Source organism: Podarcis vaucheri (assembly GCF_965113315.1).
Source record: "Podarcis vaucheri genome assembly, chromosome: 1".
In the NCBI taxonomy this organism is placed as follows: Eukaryota; Metazoa; Chordata; class Lepidosauria; order Squamata; family Lacertidae; genus Podarcis; species Podarcis vaucheri.
In genome coordinates this window covers 30,333,191-30,345,552 of record NC_138759.1, presented here as the reverse complement: position 1 = coordinate 30,345,552, position 12,362 = coordinate 30,333,191, and the positions used below count along the sequence as shown (strand labels likewise).

General features: G+C 42.2%; 1 protein-coding gene across 27 annotated transcripts in view; it reads left to right on the top strand.

The window, feature by feature from the left end:
• Positions 1-12,362, top strand: part of NRXN3 (neurexin 3) — a 1,220,542-nt gene that overhangs the window by 142,106 nt on the left and 1,066,074 nt on the right. The window lies entirely within an intron of this gene.

Sequence of the window (12,362 nt, the reverse complement as noted above, 5' to 3'; positions counted from 1 at the left end):
ATACAGTGAAGCAAACCAGAAATCATGTTTTTTAGAATCATAGAATCATAGAATCATAGAGTTGGAAGAGACCACAAGGGCCATCGAGTCCAACCCCCTGCCAAGCAGGAAACACCATCAGAGCACTCCTGACATATGGTTGTCAAGCCTCTGCTTAAAGACCTCCAAAGTAGGAGACTCCACCACACTCCTTGGCAGCAAATTCCACTGTCGAACAGCTCTTACTGTCAGGAAGTTCTTCCTAATGTTTAGGTGGAATCTTCTTTCTTGTAGTTTGCATCCATTGCTCCGTGTCCACTTCTCTGGAGCAGCAGAAAACAACCTTTCTCCCTCCTCTATGTGACATCCTTTTATATATTTGAACATGGCTATCATATCACCCCTTAACCTCCTCTTCTCCAGGCTAAACATGCCCAGCTCCCTTAGCCGTTCCTCATAAGGCATCGTTTCCAGGCCTTTGACCATTTTGGTTGCCCTCCTCTGGACACGTTCCAGTTTGTCAGTGTCCTTCTTGAATTGTGGTGCCCAGAACTGGACACAGTACTCCAGGTGAGGTCTGCCCAAATCTTTGGAAATCTATCAACAACTATAGAAAAATAGGAATTTATACCAAGAAAGATATATACGTAACTTCACAAGACAGAATTTTCTGGATAACAGAAATAGAATACTTTACTATAGATAGACTTGGTGTGTGTGTTTGTTTGTTTGTTTGTTTGTGTGTGTGTGTGTGCATATTTTAAACTAGCAAATTAAGGAGTGAGAGCCAGTAGTAGAACTAATCAATCTAAACTACATGGTGTTCATTGACACAGTGCCCCATATATAATCTTACTGGGAAAACTAATTCACTTCTGACTGACATACATATCTACTTCAGTAATGTTGAAGGAGCTGGTTGATAGGTACTTGCCAAGAATAATGAGGAAAGCCATGTGGGAAACTTTTTTTAATGTTTCTTTAATGAGGTGATACAATGGCTGGTGTGGGACTGGGACTCAACATTCTGTGTCTTCTCACTCCCTGTTAGACTTCTTAGAAGGATAGCATATTAAAGGTGTGAATCACCATAGAGGGGGTAAACGATATAAATATCAGCAATGGGTGCAACCCCAGCCCTACTAAAGTTGATTGTGAAATGCTCTGATGTTACTGGCCAAGCATAGAGCCAGTCTTCACATGCAAGAAACTCCTCTGAACAGCTTTCCCTAGACTGTATCACATAGAACCATAGGATGCTGCCTTATAGTGAGTTGGAACATTTGTCCATTTAGCTTCATATTGACTTCACAGACTGGCAGTGGCTCTCCAGGGTTTCAGAAAGGGTCCCTCCCACCCCTACTTTCTGATGCCTTCTGAGTACAAAGCTGATGCTCTGCCTGCTGTGACCCTTCCTCACACTTCAACTACAAGTGGGGGAATCAAATATCTAGTCCCTTCAACAAAGCCACCCCCCTTCAGAAAGAAAACTAGCACGCAAGGGAGAGCACTAGCCTATAGACCTTCTTTTTGACACATGTACAGGAACTTCTCGTTTCTCATGGTGGCATATGCAATTCCTTAGCTACAGTGTGCCATGCAAGTGTGTGTAAACCTCCTTCATGTATTTACTGGATCTTAAATTCAGGCAGCTAAATCTACAAATCATATAGGCCAGAATATTTGGATTGAAGCTGGCTCAGTTCCACTGAAACTGATAGGGTTAAAGGCTTGATCTGTAATGCAAACCTTTTCCATTTTTGAAAGCTGCATAAATGAAATCTTGCTCGCCTTTTCTTCCCTTTGGCAAATGACTGTACTGTTGAAATGGTGACGAGATCACACTGGCTTATTTATTCTGAATGTTTGTATGTGATGCCAATAAAGGTTTGATGATGATGATGATGATAAATGAAACCTCTGGACTTGACCACTGGGTTGGTCGAAACACACTGTCTCTAGCTGTGTCCAGGTTTCACTGATGTGTTTGTAGGTTGGTTGGATGGAGCCCATTAGTTCTTTCATTCATAACTGCCCCAATGTGTCCTTGTTTTCTAGGTCCTTGTTTTATTCATATGCTGAATTTCCTTGGAATGGCTATCTTCATTTTATAGGAAACATTTTTGTAGCATCAGCCAAAGATAGGACATAGTATGTTACAGGTAAAGGTAAAGGTAAAGGTACCCCTGCCCGAGCGGGCCAGTCTTGACAGATTCTGTGGTTTGTGCGCCCATCTCACATCTATAGGCCGGGGGCCAGCGCTGTCCGGAGACACTTCCGGGTCACGTGGCCAGCGTGACAAAGCTGCATCTGGCGAGCCAGTGCAGCACACGGAACGCCGTTTACCTTCCCGCTGGTAAGCGGTACCTATTTATCTACTTGCACCCGGGGGTGCTTTCGAACTGCTAGGTTGGCAGGCGCTGGGACCGAGCAGCGGGAGCGCACCCCGCCGCGGGGATTCGAACCGCCGACCTTTCGATCGGCAAGCCCTAGGCGCTGAGGCTTTTACCCACAGCGCCACCCGCGTCCCAGGATGTTACAGGTAAATAACTTTAAAAGAAGAAGAAGCTGAAAGTTTGGCATAGCATCAGTAATGCACTATCAGGTATTAATATTATTGCCACTTCTTCCACCCAGCTTAATTGCCCTCCATAAAGTGGAGGTGGCTGCTGCCTCTTGGCTTCATTAGCAGCTTCCATTTTCATTAAGGTTGGTGTGCTAATGGACTCTTCTAAAGCACAGTTGTTGCTAAAGCTCAGGTGCTGCTGGACAACACTCAGCATGATGATTTTGTGCAGGGAGCCTAAGTGCTGGAAATAACAGAGATTGTAGCTTGGTTCTGGAAAGGCCCCTGATGTCCATGGTCTTGCTCATTTGAGCTAGCCCAGTCTCCTGGGTCTTTAAATTTGGGAGGACAATTGCACAAAACTAGACCCCTTGAGAGATGCCTTGTAATTGCAACATCTGTTCCAGTTGCGAATGCTGCAAAAGCAGGTCCCATAGCATCTTGCAGTGATAATGGACCCCGATTGGAAAAGTCACTGATCCAAATACCCTTGAATGTTGAAAGGGACTTAAGAATCATACACAGCAGATTCAAGCAGACCCTGGGTTTAATGACTTCTAAACCTTTTATAAGTAGGGCTGTGCAATTTTATTTTGACCACTGTTTTAACTGTATCAGTGTAAATACTGGATCCCTTAGCACATCTTTGTATAAAAGGCTCCCAGCTGCTTCTGATCTTGCTTTCCCTGTTTGTATTCTGAAAACTCATGGTAGGAAAATGACCAGAAAATAGTTTGTGGGCCAATCTATATATATGTACTAATCATTTGATGAGTAAAATCTACTGATGGCTATCGGGTATGAATCAGCCAATAGAGACCAAAGCCACACTTAAATATCACTTGGCATTATCCAAAGTAAAATATTTTTAAATGAAGTCAATTCAAACATTCACAGGCAAATCAATGAGATATCAAGTGATATACAGGCATGGTCAGTCAGAATCCCAGACACATTATTGGGTCATGTTCCAGGAGGCTGCTTCACCATTTGTACACTACAAAGATGTGGATATGGTTATTTTCATTTAGAGGTGTTGCCAAAGCACGCACTTCCTGACTCAGAAAACTGCGTCTTGGAACCTGACCCAAGAAATCTGGCCTCTGAAACCTCCTCTAGCTCAAACATTAATGTAAGACAGAGGATAATTCCATTCCATCTGCCTTCCCCCTTTGATGCCTGATGCAGTGTTCTGTATAATGTCATATATTTTTGCTACTGCATACAGCCATGTAAGGATTCAAAGAAGGCTGGTTGCACATACAATGCATTTAATAATAATAATAATAATAATAATAATAATAATAATAATAATAAGTCCTTCACCTAAGGCCCATGGGGTGGGTTACAACATTAAAACAAACGATCAAAAACAGTTTAAAACAACTTACAATAAAAAATAAGGTGAGCCCTAAAAAGTATCAAAAGGCAGGATGAAGAAGTCTTCAGCATCCTCTGGAAGGTGTATAATGAAGGTGTTAAGAGACACATCTGTGGGGAACGAACCATTATTTCACTAATGCTTTCCATTGCTTCTCTGCAGCCATCTTGTCAGTATTGACCAACTTTATATAAGGAGCTTGTCCAACACTCTGTTTCTCCTGCAACTGAGGTCTAGTAAACCTCAGTAAACCTCTGTTTGGGCTGTATCACTTTAGACTGCAAGTAGGGGCTCACACCTGGAATGCTGCTCTACACTAAAACTCTTGAAAAGGTGGGGAATATGGTTGGTTGTAGTAGGGTGTATGCTTTTCCTTTAGCCTATTGTATGCCTAGGGATTTTCCCTTGTCAAACAGTTCAGCAGAAGAGTTAAAAAGGCAGCCGTTCTTGCTTGCCAAACTGCTATTGCCCAAGGGAGCTTCAATCCAAGAAAAATGAATTGCTCTTGTCTTCAACTTCAGTGGTGCAAAGTACAAAAGAAGAAGAGATGTCAGAGGCCTGGGAATTTAGTGTGGAGGGAAGAGGAAAGATCCCAGGAGATATTTTTTGGAGCATGGGGTGGTGCTTCTGTTTCTTCTTGGTTGAATTTGGCAGATGAGAAACGAACTTACTGTGGTTGAGACATTTGAATGAGATTTCAAGTGATCATCATTTTTGTGGATATGGAAGAATTCCATATTCCATTTGGAATACGGTTACCTAAAAATGTAATGTGTTTACTAGGAATAGAAAATGTTCTTATAGCTCTGTTATATATAACAGAAATGGATATCAGTGCCGTACCTAGATACAGAAGAGGAATAACTGCAGAGATAACATACGATAGATGATCGCAGAGAGCAATTAAGGCCATGATAATGAAGGAATGACTGTTGGAACAGTATAGAGAAACATTTTACTTATTACTGTGCCATAACAACTCTGTTCCAACATCTGTGCAACCTGTAGTTCAAGAAACCAACTGCACTATATTTGGGGAATAATGATTTAAAATAAAAGTGAGGAGGCTCCTTCCTTGCACCCATGGCCTGCAATAGGCTTACACATCCGTCCTCAATTTCTAAGCCTCTGACAGCTCCTCCTCCATTGGGTTTTGCTTTTAATTGAAATGAGGTCTTCTGAAAGTGGTTTGACCTAAGCATGTGTGAAGCCAATTTAAGATCTTGAATCTAACTGAATAGCAAAAGAATGCTAAATAACTTTGCAGACAAATTTACTTCCATTCCTTGTTTGATGCAAATTGCATAAACATTCTTTCAAGTCTTCAGCACGAACACTTTGCTTTCATACAATATGCTTGTGATGCCCACTTTGTTCTTTCCATTCCCCCCTGCACCTCCCGACTTGTACTTGATGAAATTAAAATCAAGGCTCAAAAGTATTTAGATAACCATTTATGACATTCATCAGTGGTGGTACTCATTATAGTCAAGAATGTGACCGGATTCACATGTAAAACTGACATAAGGACTGGAGTGCACACACTTTGTGTCTAAAATTAAACTTTCTACATTTCTAAACCCTATAACTGAAAGAAAACAGAGTTTTGGGACTAGAGCAAGCCATAAAATCAGACACAAGCTTCTCCGTCCCTCTGCCTTACTGCTGCACACAAATCCCTCCCTATTCCACATTCCACCTAATGTTCATAATTGTAAAGGACCATCAGGATAAAACAAATTCAGGAATGCTCTGGAACTCACTTTGAGATTAAAACTAGGAGATCAGAAGCTTTCACTTCCATTTTAGATTAACTGCATTTTCATAATGCACCCAAATCCTAAAGTGTGGTTAATCTTAATAGTGTTTTGTTGACACAAGTCAGCTTCAGAATCCATAGTTTGATGTTGACTTGGTTCATAAACCATAGTTAAAATTAACCAGGGTTTGGATATCAAAATAAGTGATGATTACTCCATTATTAACCCCGTTCTAAAATCAGATTTGACCACGTGGAAAAAATGGACACCATTTGATTCCCCCTTAGTTGCAATAACTCAACACTCTTCCTTTTGCAATCAGCCAAATATAACGACTCAAGCATTACATGGCTTAAATAGTTTTGAGCAACTGCTCTACACATTCAACCCACTGGGAAAGGAAATCACCTTCGAACTATATTAAATCCTCACACAATTGACCACCCTTCCTCTCAGTTCATTAAGACTGAAATGGGGGAAAGATTTTGGAGAAGAATTAGAGGTACAACTCTGGGAACAAGTTTGGAATTATTATTATTATTAATTTGTGTACTGCCTTTCAGCTGAAGATCCCAGGGCAGTTACACAACAGAAAAACACAAAATGAGAATACAAAATACATTTAAAAAACACACAAACACAAACCAATAAAACCTGTCCCACAAACACATTTTAAAAGCCATAGAATGTTAATCAACCAAATGCCTGATTGAAGAGAAACGTTTTCATCTGGCAGCTAAAGATATATGTTGAAGGCAGCAGGTGAGCCTCCCTAGGGAGAGCATTCCACAAATGGGGAGCCACCACAAAAAAGGCCCGTTCTTGTGTTTCTGCCCTCTAAACACAGCAGTCAAGCCAGGATCAGTGTAATGTGCTCAAACTGCCTTGCCCCATTGAGCAACCTGGCCGAATTCTGCACCAGCTGAAGTTTCCGATCCGTCTTTAGAGGCAGCCCTATGTATAACACATTATAGTGATCTAACCTAGAGGTTACCAGAGCATAGACAACAGGCTATCCCTGTCTAGTGTTCATTCACTCATTGTTCTTTTTTATGAAGGGAGGGGAGAGTTGTAATTGTTCATCAGGTTATAGGATACAGGCTGGTACAGACATTTGAAAAGACAAGGCTGGGCTGAGCAATGCCATTTTTATTTCTCCAGCCAGTGATTCAGTTGTCATTACCAGGATGTGACTCAGGCCTTCCATTTCTGAAGGGGTAAATCATTCCTAACAAAGTAAATGTCCTAGGCGGATGTGGCTGTGACTCCAGCAAGTGCTGCCCTTTAAATAGCTTCTTAGAAACATTTCCCTTGCACTGCTTGGGTTAATGCAGTGACGAAATGAAGGGAGCATCCCTGACCCTCATCTGTGCTGTATATTGTAGCCTGTCACATTTGCCTTGGAGCTGCCACATCTGAAAGAGGGTGACTCAAAGCAATGAAGTAGCACATAATGCAAGTCTGAAAGGGAATCCACCAGTGCAGAAGCTCAGTAAGGCTCCATTGTCAAAATGTTTAGGAACCCCATTAAAAACAACAACAGCCAAAGTCAAAAACAGTTTTATTTTTTTATTTGATAATTGGCTTTTTTTAAAAGAACTGCTGTGAGCTGCCTTGGAAGTGTTGCAAATTGAAAGAAGGCATGCCAGTGTGTGAAATAAATAAAATGAGTGACATGGAAACTGCTTACATATGGTGCTTCGATGTAAGCAACTCTTTCATTTGTTTGATATGATTTAATGCAGAGGTTCTCAAACTATGAGCTACAGACAACCAACTTCATTTAGGAGGTCTGTGGGAGTGTAGAACAGTCAAAAATATCTGTGGGTGTCCCCCCCCCCCGATGATGGAGAAAGAGACTGTGTTTACTGGGACTGAGTTTATCAAACAGGCTAACAAGGCAATTTCCTAGGGCTGGTAGTTTTCATAATATAGCACTGGTGTATCTGAATACCTATTGTTGGGGACAGACACATGAGCAGGTGGACTCTGGAGAGGAGATCATGGCTGCTTTGCTTTTCCTCCATCCCTCCTGTTGCTAAACTGCTGTGAATTAAGCTATGATTTAGATTAGTGTGCCATCCAAACCCGGGCTCGTGGTTTGTCTCCTCCAGACAAACTGCAGGGTCTAAACCAAAAACAAACTTCGACACCAGCTTGTGTTTTGTCTGGAGTGAGGGTTAACTAAGCCAAACAACCACTTAGCTCGCAGCAGCGCAGCAGGATTAGAGAAGCAAATCAACAAAGGAGCCCATATGCTGGCAAGCTCACACTAAACCATGGCTTGGTTTGTGTTACGTGCAAATTGTGTCAATGGGAAATTGGGTGCATGGGAGAAATAAAGCAGCATGGAATGTAACTGAGGGAGAGGAGAGAAGAAACAGATGCTTGGAGAAAAGCTTGGAAGGTGTTGGCCTTGGATTAGCTATTGAGAAACAGGCCTTTAGCTATTTTGAAGACAGGCCCTCACAAAAGGAATGCAATTGATTTAGTTTTAAACTGAGTGGGCAAGGTAGTGTGAACGTTAGGAGACTCATACAGCTTCTATGTCTTATGGACTAAAGAGGTTGTTCCAGCAGGGATTATTTAAGCTCTAGAGCATCATGGAAGACTTTGTTGTTTAGTTGTTTAGTCGTGTCCGACTCTTCGTGACCCCATGGACCAGAGCACGCCAGGCACGTCTGTCCTCCACTGCCTCCCGCAGTTTGATCAAACTCATGCTAGTAGCTTCAAGAACACCATCCAACCATCTCATTCTCTGTCGTTTCCCAACATCAGGGTCTTTTCCAGGGAGTCTTCTCTTCTCATGAGGTGGCCAAAGTATTGGAGCCTCAGCTTCACGATCTGTCCTTCCAGTGAGCACTCAGGGCTGATTTCCTTCAGAATGGAGAGGTTTGATCTTCTTGCAGTCCATGGGACTCTCCAGTGTCTCCTCCAGCACCATAATTCAAAAGCATCAATTCTTCGGCGATCAGCCTTCTTTATGGTCCAGCTCTCACTTCCATACATCACTAATGGAAGACTTTAGATTCATGTAAATACATTCAATCCATGTACAGTCAAGATACCAGCAATAACACATACATAATGAGGCTGATAACCAGTGGGCATTTCACAGCTGCTGAGAGAGGGAGGAGAGGGAGATCAGTGAAATGAAAAATGCTGTCAAATCTCCATTCAAAAGAGGCAATAGGGGAATTTGTTCTCCAGAGGTTTAAGGCCCCCTGGGCGTTCTGAGTGCCAATGAATGGTGGCCAGGAAACTGAGAGATAGGAATCTTAGGGAGATTTGCTTGGTAAAAGTTGAGAGAAAACTGTTTAAGGCATAATCTTCATCATTTTGGGAGATGAGATGGCTTTGCTAAAGTAAAGAAGCTGGAAGGCTTAAATGCAGAGGCACAGTCTGGGCTTGTAACTTCTTTGCATTAGCTGATCTATCAGTGATGCTCCCTATTGTTCCACTGAATATTTATGCTCAGACATACCACTTCCATAGTATTCTGTTGTTCTCTGAATATTCTGAGTGCATCTTAGATGCAAGTATAGCTTAATTAAGACCCCATCTACACTACAGCTTAAAGTAGTATCATACTTTTTAAAACAGTCATGGCTTTCCCCAAAGAATCCTGGGAAGAACTTCAGTTTGCTAAGGGTGCTGAGAGTTGTTAGTTAGGAAACCCCTCTTTCCCCCACAGATCTACAATTCACAGAGTTCCCTGGGAAAAGGGAACTAAAGCTAAAAAAGTTAATCACCATTTTCCACAAAGCATTTAATGTGCCATGGTGTCATTGATGGCTGCAGAAATGCTCAGCACTATGCTGTTTGTGGAGAAAGTTCTACATTATGAACATTGCAGGAAATACTCTTATACAAGTATTTTCTACAGCAGATGTTTGTGTGGAAGTAAAATATGGTGTGGAAGTTTGTTGTCACCCATTTGGGAAACTTGGTTGCCTAAATGGCTGTCTTTATAGATGGCTGTACATTCATATGCTGTGTCTACTTTTTATATGTATGTTGCAGAAAACTTTTTGGTGTAATACCAGCATGTCCCCAAAACAGCTGCAACATGTAATTGAACTTGACATTGCAGAGATCTTCAGTATTTTCACTAAATGAAATTGTGTGCCATTGACAGTGTCTTTCATTCTGCCCTGGCCGCCCATGACTTCACTCCCCCTCCCCCAATTCCTGGGTTGTTTTCCTGTGTCACTTTTAGATTGTAAAGTCAAGCTCTATGTGGTAGAGAGCTCCAATGCCTGCTATTTGTAATGTGCTGCACATAATGTTGGCACTGTAGAAATAATCTGGATTATACTGAACACCCAAGATGAGATGTATTCAGCTAAATTGTGCCAACTCATAAGAGCAGAATTCCTTCAGCTGAGTTGTTAGATCTGCCTTTCTTTCTTATAATGTTAACATGGCCCATTGATTTTCCTTAATTCCACATCAAGAGATGCTGACTAATTACACAATACCTTTACTTAACCGAGTTCACTTGAATTAAATACAGTTTAAATCGCAAACATTTTACTTTAGTGCTCATTCTTCTCTGTGTTTTTCTTTTGTGCTTGTTTGTTCTTCAGAATCAGAGCTGCAGTTTAGATTATGGATATCTAAATGTCAGGGTTCCTTTGGTTGTATAGAGCAATTGCAAGTTGCTCTTCAATACTCAATGAATGGACATCATGGTCAACTGTGAAGGAATTCCTCTCCATAGACCTATGATGTCTGAAATTAACTTTCTGCATTTTTCAGGTGTTGGTCAAATGTGTGAGGGGACAGGCTGTGTGGAGGTTCTTCACATGCAATGCCCTTTCCACTCCTGAAGAAAGAGTTTATACATGTTTAGTTGAATGTGCTTGGATTCCCCCAGGGCATCTAAATGTTCAAAGCTAGAAGGTTAGGATTGGAGAGGACAGGCTCAGTGTGCATATTCCAATCCCACATTACAGTTAGCACCACCATGACTTCATGCTCGGACAGAGCTTCTGCCTCTGACCTTTTAATCTGATCTTCTTCCAGCTCTGTTTGCATTTTATGGTAAAGCATTTGGAGATAAAGTTGGTGTGCAAAGTGAAGATATGAAGTGATGACTTATAGAATTGCGGCTTGCTTGCAGATACATGTGTGGGATGTGTAACTGGTGGTGGGCATCCTTTAATATATGAAAGCAAGAATATATGCTGTAATTAGGGATGGCTAAGCAGCAGGCCATGCAACTCACTCCCGAAGTATGACGGCCCCATGAGCAGCCCTCTTGAACAGCTGAAACCATTATGGGTGGCTTGATGTTTGATCCACTACTTGAAGGTGCTGATTCTGTTTAGGTTGGTTGGCCAGGAAGGCTCTCCTTTTCCTGGCTGCCTAGCAAAGACCAGAGCATGCTGACAGAAAAACGACAGGGCCAGCACCAGATCCAATGGAGATGCGATTGGAGGATGGAGGCAAAAAAGCCAGCATTCCTTCTTTGTCATTGCTTCTTCATGCAGGGCATAGTTAAACTATGGAAGTCGTTCCTGCAGGAAGCAATGCTGGACACCAACTTGGATGGCTTCAGAAGAGAATTGGACAAATCCATGGACAAATCCACAAGGCTATCAATGGCTACTAGATACGGTGGCTATGCTTTGCTGCCATGGACAGAGGCAGTAACACTTCTGAATACCAGTTCCTGGAAACCATGGTTGGGGGTGGGGGGTAGTGCTCACTAGAGCTTAGGTTCTGCTTGAGGATTTCTCACCAGCCACTCTGAGAACAGGATGATGGACTAAATCATGGGTAAGCAAACTAAGTCCCGGGGGCCAGATCCGGCCCAATCGCCTTCTTGGTCCGGCCAGTGGATGGTCCGGGAATCAATGTGTTTTTACATGAGTAGAATGTGTCCTTTTATTTGAACTGCATCTCTGGGTTATTTGTGGGGCCTGCCTGGTGTATTTACATGAGTAGACTGTGTGCTTTTATTTAAAATGCATCTCTGGGTTATTTGTGGGGCATAGGAATTCATTCATTCCCTCCCCCAATATAATCCGCCCTCCCAAGGTCTGAGGGACAGTGGACCAGCCCCCTGCTGAAAAAGTTTGCTGGCCCCTGGACTAGATGGATCATTAGCCTGATCTAGTAGGCTCTTCTTATGTTCTTATTGCAGTAATATTGCAAGCAGAACTGGGGACAGCCCAATCATTAGGGTGCCAACTTGAATAAAATATGGGGGGCAGATAAGTCCTGCCCCACATAATCACATGACACGGTGCACATGCGCCATTTGAATGGCAATGTCCATTAACTTTGGGGAGCACAGCCCCTTCAAATATTATATTGGGAGGGCTGAGGGGACCTTGGCCCCTATGCCACTCATTGTGGGCTATTCTTCACATTGCACCCTAAGTCTTGATGGCTGAAATTGAGCAGAGCTATTCAGATTTATGATGTCCAACTTGATTTACCATGATATTCCTACTTACAGAGTAAGTATCTGTGTATCTGAAGAAGTGTACATGCGCACGAAAGCTTATACCCAGAACAAACTTATGGCAGTTGGTCTCTAAGGTGCTACTGGACTTCATTTTATTTTATTCCTACTTACAATTTACCATACCTACCTCTTCTCTTATCAGTGTTAACATGTTTTTACATACTACATGGGTGAAAGAAGTTACTCTGGGTAATTCTG